The sequence below is a fragment of the Bufo bufo genome, chromosome 9 (genome assembly GCF_905171765.1).
Source record: "Bufo bufo chromosome 9, aBufBuf1.1, whole genome shotgun sequence".
Classification (NCBI taxonomy): Eukaryota; Metazoa; Chordata; class Amphibia; order Anura; family Bufonidae; genus Bufo; species Bufo bufo.
In genome coordinates, this window is record NC_053397.1 from 43,743,482 (window position 1) to 43,752,387 (window position 8,906).

An 8,906-nucleotide genomic window follows, 5' to 3' on the forward strand; every position below is an offset into this window, starting at 1 on the left:
TATTCTCATATCCAGGTTCAAGCAAAAAGGATACCCAAATAAGATCATTATGGGCGCCAAAGATAGAGCCAAAAGCCTAACACAACTAGAATGCCTGGCTCCAACAAAGAAAAGAAAGGAGAATACTGACTTTGGGCTATATTGCTATAATTTCGTGACCACCTATAACCAGAAACATACTGCCATAAAGGCAACCCTGGGGAAATACTGGTACATCTTGAAAAGAGACCCCATACTAAGCCAGATCATTCCAGATACCCCCCGGTTCACATATAGAAGAGCAAAAACCCTGAAAAATCTTCTGGCTCCCAGCAAACTAAGACCAACTACACAACCTAATAATGATCAGGACACAGACACTAGAGCCCAGAAAGGAAGTTTCAAATGCGGTCACCAAAGATGCCTATGCTGCAATAGTATCCTTCAAAGATCATCCTTCCATAGCCATATCACTGGAGAATCTTTCCCAATACAACACCACTTAACCTGCAACTCCAGTTATGTAATCTATGTACTAGAATGCCCATGCCATTTACAATATGTAGGCCGCACCATACAAACCCTACGGAACCGTTTTAATAAGCACCGTTCAAATATAAAGAAAAAATTTATGAAACATAGCGTGTCTAGACACGCGGCTGAACACCACGATGGCACCAGTGTTGGGTTTACTGTAACACCCATTGAATTCATACCAATCCACCTCCAAAAAGATGTCCAGTATCTCAGACGCCGTGAGATGTACTGGATTTTCAAACTTAATAGCCTGAATCCTTATGGGCTAAATGAGGCTTTTGAAATCAATTTATAAAAACCTATATACCACACACATATACAAAAATACGAATTTTACTTGTCTATTAGCTTCATTGTGTTTATCTAGTATCGTGTTCAAATATCTAATTTATTAATTTATGGTTTCATTGGAATGATATATTTAATGTCACTATTGGATAGCACTGTGGAAATAACATACAGAGCAGCCATTATTTTTATTTTTATTTATTCTTCTAGAATTGTATCTGAATACCATTCAACTATTTATTGTTTATTTTATCATCAATACCTTTATCTATGTTTTTTATCCAATTTTTAGCATTTTTTAGCCATATGATTTACTATATGTATTTTAGTATGAGCTATCACAATATCTAGCAGAGTCCATATGAATAGCCACAGCCAATATATACCAACCTATGGCCAGGATCGCTGAGTAAAAACCTAGTACCGGCAAATAGAATTAGGTGACTGGAAACAAGCGATCATGTGACATCAGACGTCACAGTAACCAGTGGCCGCTCCGAAACAAACTCCTGCGCATGCGCAACTTACCCTGTATAGACAGCGGGGAGCTGGTTTCCCCTAGCTATAGGAGGTGTACACAAACACTAGAGGATGCTGCCGCTTCCGGTCTCCGAGGTCATGTGACCGCTTGCGATCACATGACAGAACTTCTCTCGAACAATAATAATAGTATTAAGAAATCAACTTGTAATAAAATATAATTTATTGCACAAACTGATTGGCGATTCTAGCCCTAACCTCTAAAACGGCTATATATCTACATTTTTTTACAAAAACTGAAGCCGCACATCGGATGACACCTGGGGGTGGCCCCTCCCCTTAGGGGGCGTCACCCAGGTGCGTCTTTTTGGCGGTTTTTTGATATATTTTATCTATAAATGTCTTCCTTTTTGTTGTATTTATTGTATCACTATGAAACCTGATGAAGGGGAGTCTGTAATCCCCGAAACGCGTTGTTTCTATTAAAACCAAGAATTCCTCTTGCACCAAGATTGTCTTCTCCAGTAACTTTGCGCCGAGGCAGAAATTTTCCTTCTTCTTTTATATTAGGTTTTTCTGAATCACACTATCAATACCTTCAATGTAAGATTTTCTTTTTGGGATAGATTTCAAGTAGGCCTCAAATACCACAAACTAGTTATTTTCAGAATGGCAAATTTGGGAATGCTTTTTCAACCCAGAACAAAAAGTCTGCTTTTACGGTCACTACAAATAACTTGACCAGCTAAAACTGTGCAGATTTGGTTGAATAGAAATGTCAGGTCTATTTTTTAGGCGCTGGGTGACAGGCTCAACTTGCCCCTGATGTAATATATGGCCAAAAAATAACCACACTGTTGATGGTTAAATGCACTTGGGTGACACAGGCTCAGCCTGCACCAGATGTAGTATACGGCCAAAAAATAACCAGACTGTTGATAGTTAAATGCACTTCTTTGATACAGGCTCAGCCTGCAGCTAATGTAGTATATGGCCAAAAAATAACCAGACTGTTGATGGTTAAATGCACTTCGGTGACACAGGCTCAGCCTGCAGCTGATGTAGGATATAGCACAAAATAACCACACTATCGATGGTTAAATACACTTGGTGATAGCTCGTGCTGGCGCACCACAAGTCACAAAATGGCCGCCGATCACCCCAGAAAAAAAGTGATCTAAAAACGCTCTGGGCAGCCTCAAAAAAGTGAGCAAGTCAATAATAGCACTTCAATGATCCACAGCTGCAGATCGATCACAGAATGAAGTCTTTTGGAGGAGTTAATCTGCCTAATCTCGCCCTAACGTCGCAGCTGCAACCTCTCCCTATACTGATCATAGCAGAGTGACGTGCGGCGCTACGTGACTCCAGCTTAAATAGAGGCTGGGTCACATGGTGCACTGGCCAATCACAGCCATGCCAATAGTAGGCATGGCTGTGATGGCCTCTTGGGCCAAGTAGTATGACGCTTGTTGATTGGCTGCTTTGCAGCCTTTCAAAAAGCGCCAAGAAAGCGCCGAACACCGAACCCGAACCCGGACTTTTACGAAAATGTTCGGGTTCGGGTCCGTGTCACGGACACCCCAAAATTCGGTACGAACCCGAACTATACAGTTCGGGTTCGCTCATCCCTAGTTGTGTGCCCTCCACGACTTTCAGGGCTCCACTGCTGGAACCTGCACCTCTCCGACAATGGGGGCATATCCTAGCCATGGGAAAACCCCTTTAAAACCAAGACCTGCTGCATGGGAGGCAAAAACCTCCCCAGCCAATGCCTGCCCACATTAGGGTATTTAAGGAACCTTTCCCTGTGGGAAGGTACCTTAGCAATAGGCTTTAGTTAGCTATTTTCCTTCGAAGGTATGGAACCCTGCCTGTTTCTGTATTTGACGCATTGCTTCCTACCCTGACCTTTGGACTGTTTAATAGATTGCTCCTATGAAGGCTGCCTTGACCTCGGCTTGTTCTTTGACTACAGTTTTACCTGACTCTAAAGTGTTCTGCAAGTGGGTCAGCAGCCTCTGAACTCACACTTCTCCACGAAGCAGTGGCCGGGTGTTTCCCCTGCAGCAGAGTCGAGATCCCTGTATAGTGTTTAAAGGGTGATGTACCAGTATATTGCCCTTAAGAGTAGTGCAGCATACGGGTAGCTTACCCGACACTGCTAGATTATATGTGTATTTCCCCTTTAAACCAGTTAGGCCTGTTGCAAGCAATTCTTGTTCCTGTCAGCAGAGGGAGCTCCCAGTTGAGTATAAATAGGCTAGGGCCTAGCCTAGGAAGGGAGTTCAGAAGTTTCTAGAGCCTGAGGAAACTGAGAGAGAGACAGAGGCAAGTCAAGAAAAGCAAGAGGTACTCAAGACAACAGAGGAGGTACTTGATAGAGATAAAACCAAGGATATACGCCAGAGCTAGGGCATTGGACCTTGGAGAAGAGTTTCTATGTTCCAGGATCAGTCAGGAATAGAGTGCAAGCTGCCTGTACTGCAAGTCCTGTGTTTAACACTCTAAAGTCACCTTGCTATATATATATATATTGCCTGCATCAACTGTATTGAAAATCAACTGTCTTCAAAGGAACTGCGCTTCCGTCAATGTCCCTAAATGATGACTACTAAAGTTTGAATTCTGTTTTAACATCACGTGGTTCCTCAGTTATTCCTGCTATCAGCAAACGGCGTGCCACCGTTTAATTGGCACTGGCGTCACGAACATTTCTCATCATCACCTGCCCTTGCAGAGAGTCAGCCGTCTCAGGTTAGTGTCTATTGCACTACAACACCCAGGAACATTTCTAAACCTAACTTGAGTACGCTGCACCTCTCTTTTGGCGTCACGAACAGGATACGCACGCTTTCTAGTGCAAGAAGCGTGAACTTTGTGCCTTATACAGTTGCCCTGTGACCAAAGTGACATATTGCCTGTTTTATTAAAGTGGACTTTGTGGACTGAAAAACATACCAAAAGTGTCCCAAAAAGCACTGTGCAGTGTTGCGCTATCAAGAGGAAGGAAATCGCCACATTGGAGTGTGGTTTTATGGACTTTTTACAACCCTGCTTGCTGTCAGGGAATGGTGACCAAGATGGCCACCGGCCGCCTGGAGTAAAGTTTCCCGCGCTGCTGAGGACCTTCGTGGGCGGATCCCTTCAAAGACACAGAAAATCCCACCCCTCATCATCATCGCACCGCCGCGGCCCGTTTTCTTCTACGTCACCGCGTACTCAGGACGTCCGGGATCTCTCGAGACTTGGCCTGCGCAAGCCCGGCGATACCGGTAAGAACTTGTAACCGGAGGGAAGGGGATTGTTCCGGCCCCTTTAGTCCCCAGCGGCCACATCTTAATAAGCTAACATGTCAGAACCGGGAGTGCCTGAGCAGCCGGCCCCGGGAGAGCTTGCGGCTCCGAATCATCCTATAGCCCCCAGCATGATGCCCTTTACCATGCCTTACTATTTTGGGGCCCCATGGTTTCCCCGCTATAAAGGAGAGACCCATACCCTAAGAGACTTTAAAGAAAAGTTGCTGGCATTATTCAAACTGTACCCCATAAATGCCGATCAGCAAATGGAAATCCTGCTAGCGCAGCTGGAGGGAGCTGCCCGCAGGGAGGTATTATCCTGGCCTGCTACTGAGCGGAGTACTCTAGAACAGATATTCACCCGCCTCAGGGCCACTTTTGAAACCAGGACTGCCTCAGAGATAAAGATGCACTTCTTTGGCAAGAAACAGAAGTCCGGTGAGTCCCTCCGTGACTATGCCCTATCACTTCAGGAGGCTTTAGGGGCTGTAATCCAGATAGATCCCAAGGAGGCTGATAATCAGGACCAGACCCTGAGGGAACAATTTATCACCGGGGTGTCTAGTGAGCAAATAAGGACCCAATTAAAGATGCTGTCCGCCCAGCACCCTAACAGTACCTTTCTGGACTTTAAAGAACTGGCTATAAAAATTCTGGGGTCAGCAGTATCTACGGAGTTGAGCACCCCACCTGAGTCATCAGCCTGCAGGCCAAAACCGCTTATCACTAACCAAGCTTCAGCTACCGATACTATCGCCATGCTGACAGAGCAAGTAAATCACCTCACTAAAAGTCTAGAGAGAGTGTGCAGAAAAATAGAGGGATGGGAAAAACCCATAATGTCAGAAGAAGAGTTCCTGTCACCTCCTAGGCCGTTCCCACCTCCATACCAAGAGACTCACCCCAGGGATCCTGGGAGGCGTAATAGAAATCGCAAGCGGCCCGTGTGTACATACTGCAAAAAGGTGGGACACACAGAATCCACATGCTGGCAGTTAAACGGGCAACCCCTGAGGCTGAGGACCACCCCTCGGGAGGTAGAACACTAGGTCCAAAAGATCCAAATTGGATGCCACGGTATGTAGGATCCCATCCTAAAATCAATATAGAGATCAATGGGGTCCCCTTTGAAGCCCTATTAGATACTGGGTCCCAGGTCACTACCATTCAGCTGCCTGCATTTGAAAAGTTCTGGGACACCGACCAATTGATCCAGCCGCCTGAATCCTGGGTAGAGATTATCGCCAGCAATGGCAAACCAGTAAAGATTCACGGATACTGGGAACCCACCCTGCAGGTGGGAGAAGTAACCTTACCGCAACAGGGCGTGATAGTAGTACAGGCCGGCGACAGAGGAGGACACCCTGTCATTCTAGGCACCAATGTCTTCAAAAACTGTTATTCAGAAATACCTGCCGTATTACATCAGACTTTGCCCACTGCTTCCTCTGCATCCAAGAGGGTAATTCAAAAGACTATTACTGTGTTAAGTGCCCAGCAGAGGTTTGCTAATGGGAAAGGAGAAATTTGTACTGCCAGGATTAGTGATATTAAGCCTGTGACTTTGCCTCCTAATTCTCAAGTGTTAAGGCTGGCCGCAGGCTAGCCTGGATTTGTGGGAGGGGCCGGTACCTGTCTTAAGCAGTCTGGCTCTCCCAGGCAGCCTGGATTTATGGGAGGGGCCGGTACCTGTCTTAAGCAGTCTGGCTCTCCCAGGCAGCACGTCGGCATTCGGACGTCTGCTACTTCCGGGTGTGACGTCATCAGCAAGCGTGCTGCACGAGTCGGATCTCAGAGAAGCCGGGTGTACCTTTCACTTCAGTCTGCAAGCTGTTCAGGTCGTTTTCCATGATAACTGCTTTGTTTGGGGAGCGTGGCAACGTGGAGGAGGGTAGGAGGGTGTGTAGAGAGGGGGAAGTGTGCCGGAGGATCGCTTCTCCTCACTGCGTTCAGGCACATGCAATTCAAGTTTTGGCACCAATGGGCAGCATTGTCACATAGTTGGAGCTCATTGCCTGTCTCAGCATAACCTGTATCTAAGTTCATACAGGGGCTGCGAGTCATCTGGGCTCAGCAGGTTAAACTCCGGCAGCTGGGTGCTGGTGCCATTACTGAGTTGATTACTTACAAGGTTGCTGCTTGTGCACATGTTTGACACTCATCACATACACTACATACATACCTTAGACACATAGTTCGCACATCAGGCAGTTTGACGGAAAAAAAAAAAAAAAAAAAAAGGGTACAAGTGGATTGTTAAATAAAGTAAAAAAAAAAAAAAAAAAAGTGGGTTGTTCAAATAAAGAAAAAAAAAAAAAAAAACTTTATCCACAAAGCCTCATCCATACACCTCTAGCACAGGTTCATCCGCCAATACAGCTACACGCTCGCACGACATACACACCCCGTTTCATCTCGTAGACTAGTGTCATACGTCATACGGTCTGTTTTCCACAAATCCTATACTTACATACATCACCTACCACGTCTGTAGGTTCTTTAGCCCGCAGTATTCGTTTTTAATTAATCTGCCACGTCACAGATTCACACAAACTCGGGCTCGCTTCATACGTCAGTGGAAACAACTATCATACTCCCTGTCAGCCTCGCAGGCTTTTCGTTCAATCGTTTCACGCTGCTGGGGGGGGGAAGGGGAGGGGCTTAGATTCCGTCATCTTGTTTGTCAGCTTACGGGCAGCAGGTCGTAGGGTTAACAGGTTGGAAAAGACGGCCCTGGTGGTGCAGGGAAAATATTCCAATAAATTTCGTTTAATTTATGATTTGTCTGCTCCACATTCTTCCCACGTTCCTAGTCTCAACTCGTTGATTCCGTCCGAGGAATTTTCCTTGAAGTATACTTCCGTAGACCAGGCTATCCAGGTCATTCTTCAAGACAGGCATGGGGGCTTGGCTGTCCAAAGCAGATGTCTCTGATGCGTTCAAACTGCTGCCCATTAGCCCATCTCTCTGGCAGTGGCATGGCATCAAATGGAGAGATGCGTACTATTTCACCACCAAGTTGACGTTTGGTTCCTAGAGCAGCCCCAGTCTGTTTGACAGGTTAGCGCAGGCACTGGAATGGATTTTGTTGGAACAGGGTTGCCAGAGTGTCATTCACTACCTGGATGATTTTCTGTTGATCGAAGAACCCTCACAGGCACCTGTTGACTTGCAAGTTCTCTTGCAGGTCTTCAAGGAGTTAAACATTCCAGTGGCCGAACACAAAACAGAAGGGCCTGCGCAGGTTGTCACGTTCTTGGGGATCTCTCTGGATTCACGTGCCATGTCAGCCAGTCTGCCACAAGACAAACGCGACAGAATCAAATCAGGTGTCCGTTCCTTGCTCATGTCTCAGGTTTGCACCAAGAGAGAATTGCAGTCTCTGTTGGGCATGTTATACTTTGCCATGAGGATCATTCCTCAGGGTAGATCATTCATTTCAAGATTGCTAGTCTCATTACAACAGACCAGTGATTTGGACGCATCAGTGCATCTTAATGCTAACGCCCGAGAAGATCTGTTCATGTGGGACAGATTTCTCAGTGGGTGGAATGGCATTTCCATGTTTATTCCGAGGGCCACTTCTGATTCTCCACACGTATTTTCAGACGCAGCTGCCTCGGTAGGTTTCGCGGCCATATCTGCTCACATTGGTTCGCCGGCTCATGGCCCACACACGTGCTACAGTTGCCGGGGTTTTCTCAGATGTCGGCATTGTTCGAGATCTATCCTATCGTAGCAGCTGCTATAGTCTGGGGGCATAGGTGGTCGGGTCACACGGTGGTTTTCCACACTGACAACATGGCGACCGCAGAGATCATTAACAAGGGCAGATCTAAATCGTTACTTATCATGTCTTTCATGCGTAGATTGACCTGGATAGCTCTGGAACAGGGGTTTCATTTTCATGCCCGGTTTTTGGACGGGGTCAGCAACGTTGCAGCTGATGCTTTATCTCGTTTTGATTTTTCTCGCTTTTTCTTACAGAACCCAGAAGCAGACTCAGTGGGCACCCCGGTACCGGACTGGCGGCTGCTGGTCTTGGATTAGACTCTCTGATGGTGGTCGCCAGTTCACTCATTACCAAGTCTTTGTCGGCCAGTACGTTGCGGTCGTACCGCCGAGCGTGGGTGTTTTTTTCGAACTTTAAGTTGGCATATCCTAGAGGTGACACAGGTCAGGTCAAGTATATGGTGGCTTTCGTGCCTTATTGTCATTCGGTATTGGCTTTATCCTACAACACCATTAGGCTATATTTGGCTGGGGTGCTGCATTTTTTGGCACTTCAAGAGCCAGACAGACCCTCTATATTTTCAGCTCACC